This window comes from Buteo buteo, chromosome 23, assembly GCF_964188355.1.
Source record: "Buteo buteo chromosome 23, bButBut1.hap1.1, whole genome shotgun sequence".
NCBI classification, from domain to species: domain Eukaryota; kingdom Metazoa; phylum Chordata; class Aves; order Accipitriformes; family Accipitridae; genus Buteo; species Buteo buteo.
This window is the reverse complement of record NC_134193.1, coordinates 9,583,995-9,602,667: the sequence shown is the minus strand read 5'-3', so window position 1 is coordinate 9,602,667 and position 18,673 is coordinate 9,583,995.

Here is an 18,673-nt window from a genome sequence, read left to right as displayed (position 1 = left end):
GCTCTTCACTGTCCCCGTGCAGCCTATGCACAGGCACAACAGCACTGGGGATCTGTGCTTGCCCACAGGCTGCACATCTCACGGCGCTTGTACTCGGCAGACGCTCCTTCCGAAAAGGCAAACGTCCGGCTCCTTGTCCCACAAGGAAGGTGCCAGCCCTGAAAGCTCTTGCTGCTCTTCACTGTCCCCGTGCAGCCTATCCACAGGCACAACAGCACTGGGGATCTGTGCTTGCACAGGAACGGTACACCTCACGGTGTTCTTTCTCAGCAGAGCCTCTTTCCGAAAAGGCAAACGTCCGGCTCCTTCTCCCACAAGGAAGGTGCCAGCCCTGAAAGCTCTTGCTGCTCTTCACTGTCCCCGTGCACCCTATCCACAGGCACAACAGCACTGGGGATCTGTACTTAGACAGGAACGGTACACCTCACGGTGTTCGTTCTCAGCAGAACCTCTTTCCGAAAAGGCAAACATCCGTCTCCTTGTCCCACAAGGAAGGTGCCAGCCCTGAAAGCTCTTGCTGCTCTTCACTGTCCCCGTGCACCCTATCCACAGGCACAACAGCACTGGGGATCTGTGCTTGCCCAGGAACGGTACACCTCACGGTGTTCGTTCTCGGCATTGCAATTTTCCGAAAAGGCAAACGTCCGGCTCCTTGTCCCACAAGGAAGGTGCCAGCCCTGAAAGCTCTTGCTGCTCTTCACTGTCCCCGTGCACCCTATCCACAGGCACAACAGCACTGGGGATCTGTGCTTGCCCAGGAATGGTACACCTCACGGTGTTCGTTCTCAGCAGAGCCTCTTACCGAAAAGGCAAACGTCCGGCTCCTTGTCCCACAAGGAAGGTGCCAGCCCTGAAAGCTCTTGCTGCTCTTCACTGTTCCCGTGCAGCCTATGCACAGGCACAACAGCACTGGGGATCTGTGCTTGCCCAGGAACGGTACACCTCACGGTGTTCGTTCTCAGCAGAGCCTCTTTCCGAAAAGGCAAACGTCCGGCTCCTTGTCCCACAAGGAAGGTGCCAGCCCTGAAAGCTCTTGCTGCTCTTCACTGTCCCCGGGCACCCTATCCACAGGCACAACAGCACTGGGGATCTGTGCTTGCCCACAGGCTGCACATCTCACGGCGCTTGTACTCGGCAGACGCTCCTTTCGAAAAGGCAAACGTCCGGCTCCTTGTCCCACAAGGAAGGTGCCAGCCCAGAAAGCTCTTGCTGCTCTTCACTGTCCCCGTGCACCCTATCCACAGGCACAACAGCTTTGGGAATCTGTACTTAGACAGGAACGGTACACCTCACGGTGTTCGTTCTCAGCAGAGCCTCTTTCCGAAAAGGCAAACGTCCGGCTCCTTGTCCCACAAGGAAGGTGCCAGCCCTGAAAGCTCTTGCTGCTCTTCACTGTCCCCGTGCACCCTATCCACAGGCACAACAGCACTGGGGATCTGTGCTTGCCCACAGGCTGCACATCTCACGGCGCTTGTACTCGGCAGACGCTCCTTCCGAAAAGGCAAACGTCCGGCTCCTTGTCCCACAAGGAAGGTGCCAGCCCTGAAAGCTCTTGCTGCTCTTCACTGTCCCCATGCACCCTATCCACAGGCACAACAGCAATGGGGATCTGTGCTTAGACAGAAACGGTACACCTCACGGTGTTCGTTCTCAGCAGAGCCTCTTACCGAAAAGGCAAACGTCCGGCTCCTTGTCCCACAAGGAAGGTGCCAGCCCTGAAAGCTCTTGCTGCTCTTCACTGTCCCCGGGCACCCTATCCACAGGCACAACAGCACTGGGGATCTGTGCTTGCCCACAGGCTGCACATCTCACGGCACTTGTACTCAGCAGAGCCTCTTTCCGAAAAGGCAAACGTCCGGCTCCTTGTCCCACAAGGAAGGTGCCAGCCCAGAAAGCTCTTGCTGCTCTTCACTGTCCCCGTGCAGCCTATGCACAGGCACAACAGCACTGGGGATCTGTGCTTGCACAGGAACGGTACACCTCACGGTGTTCGTTCTCAGCAGAGCCTCTTTCCGAAAAGGCAAACGTCCGGCTCCTTGTCCCACAAGGAAGGTGCCAGCCCTGAAAGCTCTTGCTGCTCTTCACTGTCCCCGTGCACCCTTCCACAGGCACAACAGCACTGGGGATCTGTGCTTGCCCAGGAACGGTACACCTCACGGTGTTCGTTCTCGGCATTGCAATTTTCCGAAAAGGCAAACGTCCGGCTCCTTGTCCCACAAGGAAGGTGCCAGCCCTGAAAGCTCTTGCTGCTCTTCACTGTCCCCGTGCACCCTATCCACAGGCACAACAGCACTGGGGATCTGTACTTAGACAGGAACGGTACACCTCACGGTGTTCGTTCTCAGCAGAGCCTCTTTCCGAAAAGGCAAACGTCCGGCTCCTTGTCCCACAAGGAAGGTGCCAGCCCTGAAAGCTCTTGCTGCTCTTCACTGTCCCTGTGCACCCTATCCACAGGCACAACAGCACTGGGGATCTGTGCTTGCCCACAGGCTGCACATCTCACGGCGCTTGTACTCGGCAGACGCTCCTTCCGAAAAGGCAAACGTCCGGCTCCTTGTCCCACAAGGAAGGTGCCAGCCCAGAAAGCTCTTGCTGCTCTTCACTGTCCCCGTGCACCCTATCCACAGGCACAACAGCTTTGGGAATCTGTACTTAGACAGGAACGGTACACCTCACGGTGTTCGTTCTCAGCAGAGCCTCTTACCGAAAAGGCAAACGTCCGGCTCCTTGTCCCACAAGGAAGGTGCCAGCCCTGAAAGCTCTTGCTGCTCTTCACTGTCCCCGTGCAGCCTATGCACAGGCACAACAGCACTGGGGATCTGTGCTTGCCCACAGGCTGCACATCTCACGGCGCTTGTACTCGGCAGACGCTCCTTCCGAAAAGGCAAACGTCCGGCTCCTTGTCCCACAAGGAAGGTGCCAGCCCTGAAAGCTCTTGCTGCTCTTCACTGTCCCCGTGCAGCCTATCCACAGGCAAAACAGCACTGGGGATCTGTGCTTGCACAGGAAAGGTACACCTCACGGTGTTCTTTCTCAGCAGAGCCTCTTTCCGAAAAGGCAAACGTCCGGCTCCTTCTCCCACAAGGAAGGTGCCAGCCCTGAAAGCTCTTGCTGCTCTTCACTGTCCCCGTGCACCCTATCCACAGGCACAACAGCACTGGGGATCTGTACTTAGACAGGAACGGTACACCTCACGGTGTTCGTTCTCAGCAGAACCTCTTTCCGAAAAGGCAAACATCCGGCTCCTTGTCCCACAAGGAAGGTGCCAGCCCTGAAAGCTCTTGCTGCTCTTCACTGTCCCCGTGCACCCTATCCACAGGCACAACAGCACTGGGGATCTGTGCTTGCCCAGGAACGGTACACCTCACGGTGTTCGTTCTCGGCATTGCAATTTTCCGAAAAGGCAAACGTCCGGCTCCTTGTCCCACAAGGAAGGTGCCAGCCCTGAAAGCTCTTGCTGCTCTTCACTGTCCCCGTGCACCCTATCCACAGGCACAACAGCACTGGGGATCTGTGCTTGCCCAGGAATGGTACACCTCACGGTGTTCGTTCTCAGCAGAGCCTCTTATCGAAAAGGCAAACGTCCGGCTCCTTGTCCCACAAGGAAGGTGCCAGCCCTGAAAGCTCTTGCTGCTCTTCAGTGTTCCCGTGCAGCCTATGCACAGGCACAACAGCACTGGGGATCTGTGCTTGCCCAGGAACGGTACACCTCACGGTGTTCGTTCTCAGCAGAGCCTCTTACCGAAAAGGCAAACGTCCGGCTCCTTGTCCCACAAGGAAGGTGCCAGCCCTGAAAGCTCTTGCTGCTCTTCACTGTCCCCGGGCACCCTATCCACAGGCACAACAGCACTGGGGATCTGTGCTTAGACAGAAACGGTACACCTCACGGTGTTCGTTCTCAGCAGAGCCTCTTACCGAAAAGGCAAACGTCCGGCTCCTTGTCCCACAAGGAAGGTGCCAGCCCTGAAAGCTCTTGCTGCTCTTCACTGTCCCCGTGCAGCCTATGCACAGGCACAACAGCACTGGGGATCTGTGCTTGCCCACAGGCTGCACATCTCACGGCGCTTGTACTCGGCAGACGCTCCTTCCGAAAAGGCAAACGTCCGGCTCCTTGTCCCACAAGGAAGGTGCCAGCCCTGAAAGCTCTTGCTGCTCTTCACTGTCCCCGTGCAGCCTATCCACAGGCAAAACAGCACTGGGGATCTGTGCTTGCACAGGAAAGGTACACCTCACGGTGTTCTTTCTCAGCAGAGCCTCTTTCCGAAAAGGCAAACGTCCGGCTCCTTGTCCCACAAGGAAGGTGCCAGCCCTGAAAGCTCTTGCTGCTCTTCACTGTCCCCGTGCACCCTATCCACAGGCACAACAGCACTGGGGATCTGTGCTTGCCCAGGAACGGTACACCTCACGGTGTTCGTTCTCGGCATTGCAATTTTCCGAAAAGGCAAACGTCCGGCTCCTTGTCCCACAAGGAAGGTGCCAGCCCTGAAAGCTCTTGCTGCTCTTCACTGTCCCCGTGCACCCTATCCACAGGCACAACAGCTTTGGGAATCTGTACTTAGACAGGAACGGTACACCTCATGGTGTTCGTTCTCAGCAGAGCCTCTTATCGAAAAGGCAAACGTCCGGCTCCTTGTCCCACAAGGAAGGTGCCAGCCCTGAAAGCTCTTGCTGCTCTTCACTGTTCCCGTGCAGCCTATGCACAGGCACAACAGCACTGGGGATCTGTGCTTGCCCAGGAACGGTACACCTCACGGTGTTCGTTCTCAGCAGAGCCTCTTACCGAAAAGGCAAACGTCCGGCTCCTTGTCCCACAAGGAAGGTGCCAGCCCTGAAAGCTCTTGCTGCTCTTCACTGTCCCCGGGCACCCTATCCACAGGCACAACAGCACTGGGGATCTGTGCTTGCCCACAGGCTGCACATCTCACGGCGCTTGTACTCGGCAGACGCTCCTTTCGAAAAGGCAAACGTCCGGCTCCTTGTCCCACAAGGAAGGTGCCAGCCCTGAAAGCTCTTGCTGCTCTTCACTGTCCCCGTGCACCCTATCCACAGGCACAACAGCACTGGGGATCTGTGCTTAGACAGGAACGGTACACCTCACGGTGTTCGTTCTCAGCAGAGCCTCTTTCCGAAAAGGCAAACGTCCGGCTCCTTGTCCCACAAGGAAGGTGCCAGCCCTGAAAGCTCTTGCTGCTCTTCACTGTCCCCGTGCACCCTATCCACAGGCACAACAGCACTGGGGATCTGTGCTTGCCCACAGGCTGCACATCTCACGGCGCTTGTACTCAGCAGAGCCTCTTTCCGAAAAGGCAAACGTCCGGCTCCTTGTCCCACAAGGAAGGTGCCAGCCCAGAAAGCTCTTGCTGCTCTTCACTGTCCCCGTGCACCCTATCCACAGGCACAACAGCTTTGGGAATCTGTACTTAGACAGGAACGGTACACCTCACGGTGTTCGTTCTCAGCAGAGCCTCTTTCCGAAAAGGCAAACGTCCGGCTCCTTGTCCCACAAGGAAGGTGCCAGCCCTGAAAGCTCTTGCTGCTCTTCACTGTCCCCGTGCACCCTATCCACAGGCACAACAGCACTGGGGATCTGTGCTTGCCCACAGGCTGCACATCTCACGGCGCTTGTACTCGGCAGACGCTCCTTCCGAAAAGGCAAACGTCCGGCTCCTTGTCCCACAAGGAAGGTGCCAGCCCTGAAAGCTCTTGCTGCTCTTCACTGTCCCCATGCACCCTATCCACAGGCACAACAGCAATGGGGATCTGTGCTTAGACAGAAACGGTACACCTCACGGTGTTCGTTCTCAGCAGAGCCTCTTACCGAAAAGGCAAACGTCCGGCTCCTTGTCCCACAAGGAAGGTGCCAGCCCTGAAAGCTCTTGCTGCTCTTCACTGTCCCCGTGCAGCCTATGCACAGGCACAACAGCACTGGGGATCTGTGCTTGCCCACAGGCTGCACATCTCACGGCACTTGTACTCAGCAGAGCCTCTTTCCGAAAAGGCAAACGTCCGGCTCCTTGTCCCACAAGGAAGGTGCCAGCCCAGAAAGCTCTTGCTGCTCTTCACTGTCCCCGTGCACCCTATCCACAGGCACAACAGCACTGGGGATCTGTGCTTGCACAGGAACGGTACACCTCACGGTGTTCGTTCTCAGCAGAGCCTCTTTCCGAAAAGGCAAACGTCCGGCTCCTTGTCCCACAAGGAAGGTGCCAGCCCTGAAAGCTCTTGCTGCTCTTCACTGTCCCCGTGCACCCTATGCACAGGCACAACAGCACTGGGGATCTGTGCTTGCCCACAGGCTGCACATCTCACGGCGCTTGTACTCGGCAGACGCTCCTTTCGAAAAGGCAAACGTCCGGCTCCTTGTCCCACAAGGAAGGTGCCAGCCCTGAAAGCTCTTGCTGCTCTTCACTGTCCCCGTGCACCCTATCCACAGGCACAACAGCTTTGGGAATCTGTACTTAGACAGGAACGGTACACCTCACGGTGTTCGTTCTCAGTAGAGCCTCTTACAGAAAAGGCAAACGTCCGGCTCCTTGTCCCACAAGGAAGGTGCCAGCCCTGAAAGCTCTTGCTGCTCTTCACTGTCCCCGTGCAGCCTATGCACAGGCACAACAGCACTGGGGATCTGTGCTTGCCCACAGGCTGCACATCTCACGGCGCTTGTACTCAGCAGAGCCTCTTTCCGAAAAGGCAAACGTCCGGCTCCTTGTCCCACAAGGAAGGTGCCAGCCCAGAAAGCTCTTGCTGCTCTTCACTGTCCCCATGCACCCTATCCACAGGCACAACAGCTTTGGGAATCTGTACTTAGACAGGAACGGTACACCTCACGGTGTTCGTTCTCAGCAGAGCCTCTTTCCGAAAAGGCAAACGTCCGGCTCCTTGTCCCACAAGGAAGGTGCCAGCCCTGAAAGCTCTTGCTGCTCTTCACTGTCCCTGTGCACCCTATGCACAGGCACAACAGCACTGGGGATCTGTGCTTGCCCACAGGCTGCACATCTCACGGCGCTTGTACTCGGCAGACGCTCCTTCCGAAAAGGCAAACGTCCGGCTCCTTGTCCCACAAGGAAGGTGCCAGCCCAGAAAGCTCTTGCTGCTCTTCACTGTCCCCGTGCACCCTATCCACAGGCACAACAGCACTGGGGATCTGTGCTTAGACAGAAACGGTACACCTCACGGTGTTCGTTCTCAGCAGAGCCTCTTACCGAAAAGGCAAACGTCCGGCTCCTTGTCCCACAAGGAAGGTGCCAGCCCTGAAAGCTCTTGCTGCTCTTCACTGTCCCCGTGCAGCCTATGCACAGGCACAACAGCACTGGGGATCTGTGCTTGCCCACAGGCTGCACATCTCACGGCGCTTGTACTCGGCAGACGCTCCTTCCGAAAAGGCAAACGTCCGGCTCCTTGTCCCACAAGGAAGGTGCCAGCCCTGAAAGCTCTTGCTGCTCTTCACTGTCCCCGTGCAGCCTATCCACAGGCAAAACAGCACTGGGGATCTGTGCTTGCACAGGAAAGGTACACCTCACGGTGTTCTTTCTCAGCAGAGCCTCTTTCCGAAAAGGCAAACGTCCGGCTCCTTCTCCCACAAGGAAGGTGCCAGCCCTGAAAGCTCTTGCTGCTCTTCACTGTCCCCGTGCAGCCTATCCACAGGCACAACAGCACTGGGGATCTGTACTTAGACAGGAACGGTACACCTCACGGTGTTCGTTCTCAGCAGAACCTCTTTCCGAAAAGGCAAACATCTGGCTCCTTGTCCCACAAGGAAGGTGCCAGCCCTGAAAGCTCTTGCTGCTCTTCACTGTCCCCGTGCACCCTATCCACAGGCACAACAGCACTGGGGATCTGTGCTTGCCCAGGAACGGTACACCTCACGGTGTTCGTTCTCGGCATTGCAATTTTCCGAAAAGGCAAACGTCCGGCTCCTTGTCCCACAAGGAAGGTGCCAGCCCTGAAAGCTCTTGCTGCTCTTCACTGTCCCCGTGCACCCTATCCACAGGCACAACAGCTTTGGGAATCTGTACTTAGACAGGAACGGTACACCTCATGGTGTTCGTTCTCAGCAGAGCCTCTTATCGAAAAGGCAAACGTCCGGCTCCTTGTCCCACAAGGAAGGTGCCAGCCCTGAAAGCTCTTGCTGCTCTTCAGTGTTCCCGTGCAGCCTATGCACAGGCACAACAGCACTGGGGATCTGTGCTTGCCCAGGAACGGTACACCTCACGGTGTTCGTTCTCAGCAGAGCCTCTTACCGAAAAGGCAAACGTCCGGCTCCTTGTCCCACAAGGAAGGTGCCAGCCCTGAAAGCTCTTGCTGCTCTTCACTGTCCCCGGGCACCCTATCCACAGGCACAACAGCACTGGGGATCTGTGCTTAGACAGAAACGGTACACCTCACGGTGTTCGTTCTCAGCAGAGCCTCTTACCGAAAAGGCAAACGTCCGGCTCCTTGTCCCACAAGGAAGGTGCCAGCCCTGAAAGCTCTTGCTGCTCTTCACTGTCCCCGTGCAGCCTATGCACAGGCACAACAGCACTGGGGATCTGTGCTTGCCCACAGGCTGCACATCTCACGGCGCTTGTACTCGGCAGACGCTCCTTCCGAAAAGGCAAACGTCCGGCTCCTTGTCCCACAAGGAAGGTGCCAGCCCTGAAAGCTCTTGCTGCTCTTCACTGTCCCCGTGCAGCCTATCCACAGGCAAAACAGCACTGGGGATCTGTGCTTGCACAGGAAAGGTACACCTCACGGTGTTCTTTCTCAGCAGAGCCTCTTTCCGAAAAGGCAAACGTCCGGCTCCTTGTCCCACAAGGAAGGTGCCAGCCCTGAAAGCTCTTGCTGCTCTTCACTGTCCCCGTGCACCCTATCCACAGGCACAACAGCACTGGGGATCTGTGCTTGCCCAGGAACGGTACACCTCACGGTGTTCGTTCTCGGCATTGCAATTTTCCGAAAAGGCAAACGTCCGGCTCCTTGTCCCACAAGGAAGGTGCCAGCCCTGAAAGCTCTTGCTGCTCTTCACTGTCCCCGTGCACCCTATCCACAGGCACAACAGCTTTGGGAATCTGTACTTAGACAGGAACGGTACACCTCACGGTGTTCGTTCTCAGCAGAGCCTCTTTCCGAAAAGGCAAACGTCCGGCTCCTTGTCCCACAAGGAAGGTGCCAGCCCTGAAAGCTCTTGCTGCTCTTCACTGTCCCCGTGCACCCTATGCACAGGCACAACAGCACTGGGGATCTGTGCTTGCCCACAGGCTGCACATCTCACGGCGCTTGTACTCGGCAGACGCTCCTTTCGAAAAGGCAAACGTCCGGCTCCTTGTCCCACAAGGAAGGTGCCAGCCCTGAAAGCTCTTGCTGCTCTTCACTGTCCCCGTGCACCCTATCCACAGGCACAACAGCACTGGGGATCTGTGCTTAGACAGGAACGGTACACCTCACGGTGTTCGTTCTCAGCAGAGCCTCTTTCCGAAAAGGCAAACGTCCGGCTCCTTGTCCCACAAGGAAGGTGCCAGCCCTGAAAGCTCTTGCTGCTCTTCACTGTCCCCGTGCAGCCTATGCACAGGCACAACAGCACTGGGGATCTGTGCTTGCCCACAGGCTGCACATCTCACGGCGCTTGTACTCAGCAGAGCCTCTTTCCGAAAAGGCAAACGTCCGGCTCCTTCTCCCACAAGGAAGGTGCCAGCCCTGAAAGCTCTTGCTGCTCTTCACTGTCCCCATGCACCCTATCCACAGGCACAACAGCTTTGGGAATCTGTACTTAGACAGGAACGGTACACCTCACGGTGTTCGTTCTCAGCAGAGCCTCTTTCCGAAAAGGCAAACGTCCGGCTCCTTGTCCCACAAGGAAGGTGCCAGCCCTGAAAGCTCTTGCTGCTCTTCACTGTCCCTGTGCACCCTATGCACAGGCACAACAGCACTGGGGATCTGTGCTTGCCCACAGGCTGCACATCTCACGGCGCTTGTACTCGGCAGACGCTCCTTCCGAAAAGGCAAACGTCCGGCTCCTTGTCCCACAAGGAAGGTGCCAGCCCAGAAAGCTCTTGCTGCTCTTCACTGTCCCCGTGCACCCTATCCACAGGCACAACAGCACTGGGGATCTGTGCTTAGACAGAAACGGTACACCTCACGGTGTTCGTTCTCAGCAGAGCCTCTTACCGAAAAGGCAAACGTCCGGCTCCTTGTCCCACAAGGAAGGTGCCAGCCCTGAAAGCTCTTGCTGCTCTTCACTGTCCCCGTGCAGCCTATGCACAGGCACAACAGCACTGGGGATCTGTGCTTGCCCACAGGCTGCACATCTCACGGCGCTTGTACTCGGCAGACGCTCCTTCCGAAAAGGCAAACGTCCGGCTCCTTGTCCCACAAGGAAGGTGCCAGCCCTGAAAGCTCTTGCTGCTCTTCACTGTCCCCGTGCAGCCTATCCACAGGCAAAACAGCACTGGGGATCTGTGCTTGCACAGGAAAGGTACACCTCACGGTGTTCTTTCTCAGCAGAGCCTCTTTCCGAAAAGGCAAACGTCCGGCTCCTTCTCCCACAAGGAAGGTGCCAGCCCTGAAAGCTCTTGCTGCTCTTCACTGTCCCCGTGCACCCTATCCACAGGCACAACAGCACTGGGGATCTGTACTTAGACAGGAACGGTACACCTCACGGTGTTCGTTCTCAGCAGAACCTCTTTCCGAAAAGGCAAACATCTGGCTCCTTGTCCCACAAGGAAGGTGCCAGCCCTGAAAGCTCTTGCTGCTCTTCACTGTCCCCGTGCACCCTATCCACAGGCACAACAGCACTGGGGATCTGTGCTTGCCCAGGAACGGTACACCTCACGGTGTTCGTTCTCGGCATTGCAATTTTCCGAAAAGGCAAACGTCCGGCTCCTTGTCCCACAAGGAAGGTGCCAGCCCTGAAAGCTCTTGCTGCTCTTCACTGTCCCCGTGCACCCTATCCACAGGCACAACAGCTTTGGGAATCTGTACTTAGACAGGAACGGTACACCTCATGGTGTTCGTTCTCAGCAGAGCCTCTTATCGAAAAGGCAAACGTCCGGCTCCTTGTCCCACAAGGAAGGTGCCAGCCCTGAAAGCTCTTGCTGCTCTTCAGTGTTCCCGTGCAGCCTATGCACAGGCACAACAGCACTGGGGATCTGTGCTTGCCCAGGAACGGTACACCTCACGGTGTTCGTTCTCAGCAGAGCCTCTTACCGAAAAGGCAAACGTCCGGCTCCTTGTCCCACAAGGAAGGTGCCAGCCCTGAAAGCTCTTGCTGCTCTTCACTGTCCCCGGGCACCCTATCCACAGGCACAACAGCACTGGGGATCTGTGCTTAGACAGAAACGGTACACCTCACGGTGTTCGTTCTCAGCAGAGCCTCTTACCGAAAAGGCAAACGTCCGGCTCCTTGTCCCACAAGGAAGGTGCCAGCCCTGAAAGCTCTTGCTGCTCTTCAGTGTTCCCGTGCAGCCTATGCACAGGCACAACAGCACTGGGGATCTGTGCTTGCCCAGGAACGGTACACCTCACGGTGTTCGTTCTCAGCAGAGCCTCTTACCGAAAAGGCAAACGTCCGGCTCCTTGTCCCACAAGGAAGGTGCCAGCCCTGAAAGCTCTTGCTGCTCTTCACTGTCCCCGGGCACCCTATCCACAGGCACAACAGCACTGGGGATCTGTGCTTAGACAGAAACGGTACACCTCACGGTGTTCGTTCTCAGCAGAGCCTCTTACCGAAAAGGCAAACGTCCGGCTCCTTGTCCCACAAGGAAGGTGCCAGCCCTGAAAGCTCTTGCTGCTCTTCACTGTCCCCGTGCAGCCTATGCACAGGCACAACAGCACTGGGGATCTGTGCTTGCCCACAGGCTGCACATCTCACGGCGCTTGTACTCGGCAGACGCTCCTTCCGAAAAGGCAAACGTCCGGCTCCTTGTCCCACAAGGAAGGTGCCAGCCCTGAAAGCTCTTGCTGCTCTTCACTGTCCCCGTGCAGCCTATCCACAGGCAAAACAGCACTGGGGATCTGTGCTTGCACAGGAAAGGTACACCTCACGGTGTTCTTTCTCAGCAGAGCCTCTTTCCGAAAAGGCAAACGTCCGGCTCCTTGTCCCACAAGGAAGGTGCCAGCCCTGAAAGCTCTTGCTGCTCTTCACTGTCCCCGTGCACCCTATCCACAGGCACAACAGCACTGGGGATCTGTGCTTGCCCAGGAACGGTACACCTCACGGTGTTCGTTCTCGGCATTGCAATTTTCCGAAAAGGCAAACGTCCGGCTCCTTGTCCCACAAGGAAGGTGCCAGCCCTGAAAGCTCTTGCTGCTCTTCACTGTCCCCGTGCACCCTATCCACAGGCACAACAGCTTTGGGAATCTGTACTTAGACAGGAACGGTACACCTCATGGTGTTCGTTCTCAGCAGAGCCTCTTATCGAAAAGGCAAACGTCCGGCTCCTTGTCCCACAAGGAAGGTGCCAGCCCTGAAAGCTCTTGCTGCTCTTCACTGTTCCCGTGCAGCCTATGCACAGGCACAACAGCACTGGGGATCTGTGCTTGCCCAGGAACGGTACACCTCACGGTGTTCGTTCTCAGCAGAGCCTCTTACCGAAAAGGCAAACGTCCGGCTCCTTGTCCCACAAGGAAGGTGCCAGCCCTGAAAGCTCTTGCTGCTCTTCACTGTCCCCGGGCACCCTATCCAGAGGCACAACAGCACTGGGGATCTGTGCTTGCCCACAGGCTGCACATCTCACGGCGCTTGTACTCGGCAGACGCTCCTTTCGAAAAGGCAAACGTCCGGCTCCTTGTCCCACAAGGAAGGTGCCAGCCCTGAAAGCTCTTGCTGCTCTTCACTGTCCCCGGGCACCCTATCCACAGGCACAACAGCACTGGGGATCTGTGCTTAGACAGGAACGGTACACCTCACGGTGTTCGTTCTCAGCAGAGCCTCTTTCCGAAAAGGCAAACGTCCGGCTCCTTGTCCCACAAGGAAGGTGCCAGCCCTGAAAGCTCTTGCTGCTCTTCACTGTCCCCGTGCAGCCTATGCACAGGCACAACAGCACTGGGGATCTGTGCTTGCCCACAGGCTGCACGTCTCACGGCGCTTGTACTCAGCAGAGCCTCTTTCCGAAAAGGCAAACGTCCGGCTCCTTGTCCCACAAGGAAGGTGCCAGCCCAGAAAGCTCTTGCTGCTCTTCACTGTCCCCGTGCACCCTATCCACAGGCACAACAGCTTTGGGAATCTGTACTTAGACAGGAACGGTACACCTCACGGTGTTCGTTCTCAGCAGAGCCTCTTTCCGAAAAGGCAAACGTCCGGCTCCTTGTCCCACAAGGAAGGTGCAAGCCCTGAAAGCTCTTGCTGCTCTTCACTGTCCCCGTGCACCCTATCCACAGGCACAACAGCACTGGGGATCTGTGCTTGCCCACAGGCTGCACATCTCACGGCGCTTGTACTCGGCAGACGCTCCTTCCGAAAAGGCAAACGTCCGGCTCCTTGTCCCACAAGGAAGGTGCCAGCCCTGAAAGCTCTTGCTGCTCTTCACTGTCCCCATGCACCCTATCCACAGGCACAACAGCACTGGGGATCTGTGCTTGCACAGGAACGGTACACCTCACGGTGTTCGTTCTCAGCAGAGCCTCTTACCGAAAAGGCAAACGTCCGGCTCCTTGTCCCACAAGGAAGGTGCCAGCCCTGAAAGCTCTTGCTGCTCTTCACTGTCCCCGTGCACCCTATCCACAGGCACAACAGCACTGGGGATCTGTGCTTGCCCACAGGCTGCACATCTCACGGCGCTTGTACTCGGCAGACGCTCCTTCCGAAAAGGCAAACGTCCGGCTCCTTGTCCCACAAGGAAGGTGCCAGCCCTGAAAGCTCTTGCTGCTCTTCACTGTCCCCGTGCAGCCTATCCACAGGCACAACAGCACTGGGGATCTGTGCTTGCACAGGAACGGTACACCTCACGGTGTTCTTTCTCAGCAGAGCCTCTTTCCGAAAAGGCAAACGTCCGGCTCCTTGTCCCACAAGGAAGGTGCCAGCCCAGAAAGCTCTTGCTGCTCTTCACTGTCCCCGTGCACCCTATCCACAGGCACAACAGCACTGGGGATCTGTGCTTGCACAGGAACGGTACACCTCACGGTGTTCGTTCTCAGCAGAGCCTCTTTCCGAAAAGGCAAACGTCCGGCTCCTTTTCCCACAAGGAAGGTGCCAGCCCTGAAAGCTCTTGCTGCTCTTCACTGTCCCCGTGCACCCTATCCACAGGCACAACAGCACTGGGGATCTGTGCTTGCCCAGGAACGGTACACCTCACGGTGTTCGTTCTCGGCATTGCAATTTTCCGAAAAGGCAAACGTCCGGCTCCTTGTCCCACAAGGAAGGTGCCAGCCCTGAAAGCTCTTGCTGCTCTTCACTGTCCCCGTGCACCCTATCCACAGGCACAACAGCACTGGGGATCTGTGCTTGCCCAGGAACGGTACACCTCACGGTGTTCGTTCTCGGCAGAGCCTCTTTCCGAAAAGGCAAACGTCCGGCTCCTTGTCCCACAAGGAAGGTGCCAGCCCTGAAAGCTCTTGCTGCTCTTCACTGTCCCCGTGCAGCCTATGCACAGGCACAACAGCACTGGGGATCTGTGCTTGCCCACAGGCTGCACATCTCACGGCGCTTGTACTCGGCAGACGCTCCTTCCGAAAAGGCAAACGTCCGGCTCCTTGTCCCACAAGGAAGGTGCCAGCCCTGAAAGCTCTTGCTGCTCTTCACTGTCCCCGTGCAGCCTATCCACAGGCAAAACAGCACTGGGGATCTGTGCTTGCACAGGAAAGGTACACCTCACGGTGTTCTTTCTCAGCAGAGCCTCTTTCCGAAAAGGCAAACGTCCGGCTCCTTGTCCCACAAGGAAGGTGCCAGCCCTGAAAGCTCTTGCTGCTCTTCACTGTCCCCGTGCACCCTATCCACAGGCACAACAGCACTGGGGATCTGTGCTTGCCCAGGAACGGTACACCTCACGGTGTTCGTTCTCGGCATTGCAATTTTCCGAAAAGGCAAACGTCCGGCTCCTTGTCCCACAAGGAAGGTGCCAGCCCTGAAAGCTCTTGCTGCTCTTCACTGTCCCCGTGCACCCTATCCACAGGCACAACAGCTTTGGGAATCTGTACTTAGACAGGAACGGTACACCTCATGGTGTTCGTTCTCAGCAGAGCCTCTTATCGAAAAGGCAAACGTCCGGCTCCTTGTCCCACAAGGAAGGTGCCAGCCCTGAAAGCTCTTGCTGCTCTTCACTGTTCCCGTGCAGCCTATGCACAGGCACAACAGCACTGGGGATCTGTGCTTGCCCAGGAACGGTACACCTCACGGTGTTCGTTCTCAGCAGAGCCTCTTACCGAAAAGGCAAACGTCCGGCTCCTTGTCCCACAAGGAAGGTGCCAGCCCTGAAAGCTCTTGCTGCTCTTCACTGTCCCCGGGCACCCTATCCAGAGGCACAACAGCACTGGGGATCTGTGCTTGCCCACAGGCTGCACATCTCACGGCGCTTGTACTCGGCAGACGCTCCTTTCGAAAAGGCAAACGTCCGGCTCCTTGTCCCACAAGGAAGGTGCCAGCCCTGAAAGCTCTTGCTGCTCTTCACTGTCCCCGGGCACCCTATCCACAGGCACAACAGCACTGGGGATCTGTGCTTAGACAGGAACGGTACACCTCACGGTGTTCGTTCTCAGCAGAGCCTCTTTCCGAAAAGGCAAACGTCCGGCTCCTTGTCCCACAAGGAAGGTGCCAGCCCTGAAAGCTCTTGCTGCTCTTCACTGTCCCCGTGCAGCCTATGCACAGGCACAACAGCACTGGGGATCTGTGCTTGCCCACAGGCTGCACGTCTCACGGCGCTTGTACTCAGCAGAGCCTCTTTCCGAAAAGGCAAACGTCCGGCTCCTTGTCCCACAAGGAAGGTGCCAGCCCAGAAAGCTCTTGCTGCTCTTCACTGTCCCCGTGCACCCTATCCACAGGCACAACAGCTTTGGGAATCTGTACTTAGACAGGAACGGTACACCTCACGGTGTTCGTTCTCAGCAGAGCCTCTTTCCGAAAAGGCAAACGTCCGGCTCCTTGTCCCACAAGGAAGGTGCCAGCCCTGAAAGCTCTTGCTGCTCTTCACTGTCCCCGTGCACCCTATCCACAGGCACAACAGCACTGGGGATCTGTGCTTGCCCACAGGCTGCACATCTCACGGCGCTTGTACTCGGCAGACGCTCCTTCCGAAAAGGCAAACGTCCGGCTCCTTGTCCCACAAGGAAGGTGCCAGCCCTGAAAGCTCTTGCTGCTCTTCACTGTCCCCATGCACCCTATCCACAGGCACAACAGCACTGGGGATCTGTGCTTAGACAGAAACGGTACACCTCACGGTGTTCGTTCTCAGCAGAGCCTCTTACCGAAAAGGCAAACGTCCGGCTCCTTGTCCCACAAGGAAGGTGCCAGCCCTGAAAGCTCTTGCTGCTCTTCACTGTCCCCGTGCACCCTATCCACAGGCACAACAGCACTGGGGATCTGTGCTTGCCCACAGGCTGCACATCTCACGGCGCTTGTACTCGGCAGACGCTCCTTCCGAAAAGGCAAACGTCCGGCTCCTTGTCCCACAAGGAAGGTGCCAGCCCTGAAAGCTCTTGCTGCTCTTCACTGTCCCCGTGCAGCCTATCCACAGGCACAACAGCACTGGGGATCTGTGCTTGCACAGGAACGGTACACCTCACGGTGTTCTTTCTCAGCAGAGCCTCTTTCCGAAAAGGCAAACGTCCGGCTCCTTGTCCCACAAGGAAGGTGCCAGCCCAGAAAGCTCTTGCTGCTCTTCACTGTCCCCGTGCACCCTATCCACAGGCACAACAGCACTGGGGATCTGTGCTTGCACAGGAACGGTACACCTCACGGTGTTCGTTCTCAGCAGAGCCTCTTTCCGAAAAGGCAAACGTCCGGCTCCTTGTCCCACAAGGAAGGTGCCAGCCCTGAAAGCTCTTGCTGCTCTTCACTGTCCCCGTGCACCCTATCCACAGGCACAACAGCACTGGGGATCTGTGCTTGCCCAGGAACGGTACACCTCACGGTGTTCGTTCTCGGCATTGCAATTTTCCGAAAAGGCAAACGTCCGGCTCCTTGTCCCACAAGGAAGGTGCCAGCCCTGAAAGCTCTTGCTGCTCTTCACTGTCCCCGTGCACCCTATCCACAGGCACAACAGCACTGGGAATCTGTACTTAGACAGGAACGGTACACCTCATGGTGTTCGTTCTCAGCAGAGCCTCTTATCGAAAAGGCAAACGTCCGGCTCCTTGTCCCACAAGGAAGGTGCCAGCCCTGAAAGCTCTTGCTGCTCTTCAGTGTTCCCGTGCAGCCTATGCACAGGCACAACAGCACTGGGGATCTGTGCTTGCCCAGGAACGGTACACCTCACGGTGTTCGTTCTCAGCAGAGCCTCTTACCGAAAAGGCAAACGTCCGGCTCCTTGTCCCACAAGGAAGGTGCCAGCCCTGAAAGCTCTTGCTGCTCTTCACTGTCCCCGGGCACCCTATCCACAGGCACAACAGCACTGGGGATCTGTGCTTAGACAGAAACGGTACACCTCACGGTGTTCGTTCTCAGCAGAGCCTCTTACCGAAAAGGCAAACGTCCGGCTCCTTGTCCCACAAGGAAGGTGCCAGCCCTGAAAGCTCTTGCTGCTCTTCACTGTCCCCGTGCAGCCTATGCACAGGCACAACAGCACTGGGGATCTGTGCTTGCCCACAGGCTGCACATCTCACGGCGCTTGTACTCGGCAGACGCTCCTTCCGAAAAGGCAAACGTCCGGCTCCTTGTCCCACAAGGAAGGTGCCAGCCCTGAAAGCTCTTGCTGCTCTTCACTGTCCCCGTGCAGCCTATCCACAGGCAAAACAGCACTGGGGATCTGTGCTTGCCCAGGAACGGTACACCTCACGGTGTTCGTTCTCAGCAGAGCCTCTTACCGAAAAGGCAAACGTCCGGCTCCTTGTCCCACAAGGAAGGTGCCAGCCCTGAAAGCTCTTGCTGCTCTTCACTGTCCCCGGGCACCCTATCCACAGGCACAACAGCACTGGGGATCTGTGCTTAGACAGAAACGGTACACCTCACGGTGTTCGTTCTCAGCAGAGCCTCTTACCGAAAAGGCAAACGTCCGGCTCCTTGTCCCACAAGGAAGGTGCCAGCCCTGAAAGCTCTTGCTGCTCTTCACTGTCCCCGTGCAGCCTATGCACAGGCACAACAGCACTGGGGATCTGTGCTTGCCCACAGGCTGCACATCTCACGGCGCTTGTACTCGGCAGACGCTCCTTCCGAAAAGGCAAACGTCCGGCTCCTTGTCCCACAAGGAAGGTGCCAGCCCTGAAAGCTCTTGCTGCTCTTCACTGTCCCCGTGCAGCCTATCCACAGGCAAAACAGCACTGGGGATCTGTGCTTGCACAGGAAAGGTACACCTCACGGTGTTCTTTCTCAGCAGAGCCTCTTTCCGAAAAGGCAAACGTCCGGCTCCTTGTCCCACAAGGAAGGTGCCAGCCCTGAAAGCTCTTGCTGCTCTTCACTGTCCCCGTGCACCCTATCCACAGGCACAACAGCACTGGGGATCTGTGCTTGCCCAGGAACGGTACACCTCACGGTGTTCGTTCTCGGCATTGCAATTTTCCGAAAAGGCAAACGTCCGGCTCCTTGTCCCACAAGGAAGGTGCCAGCCCTGAA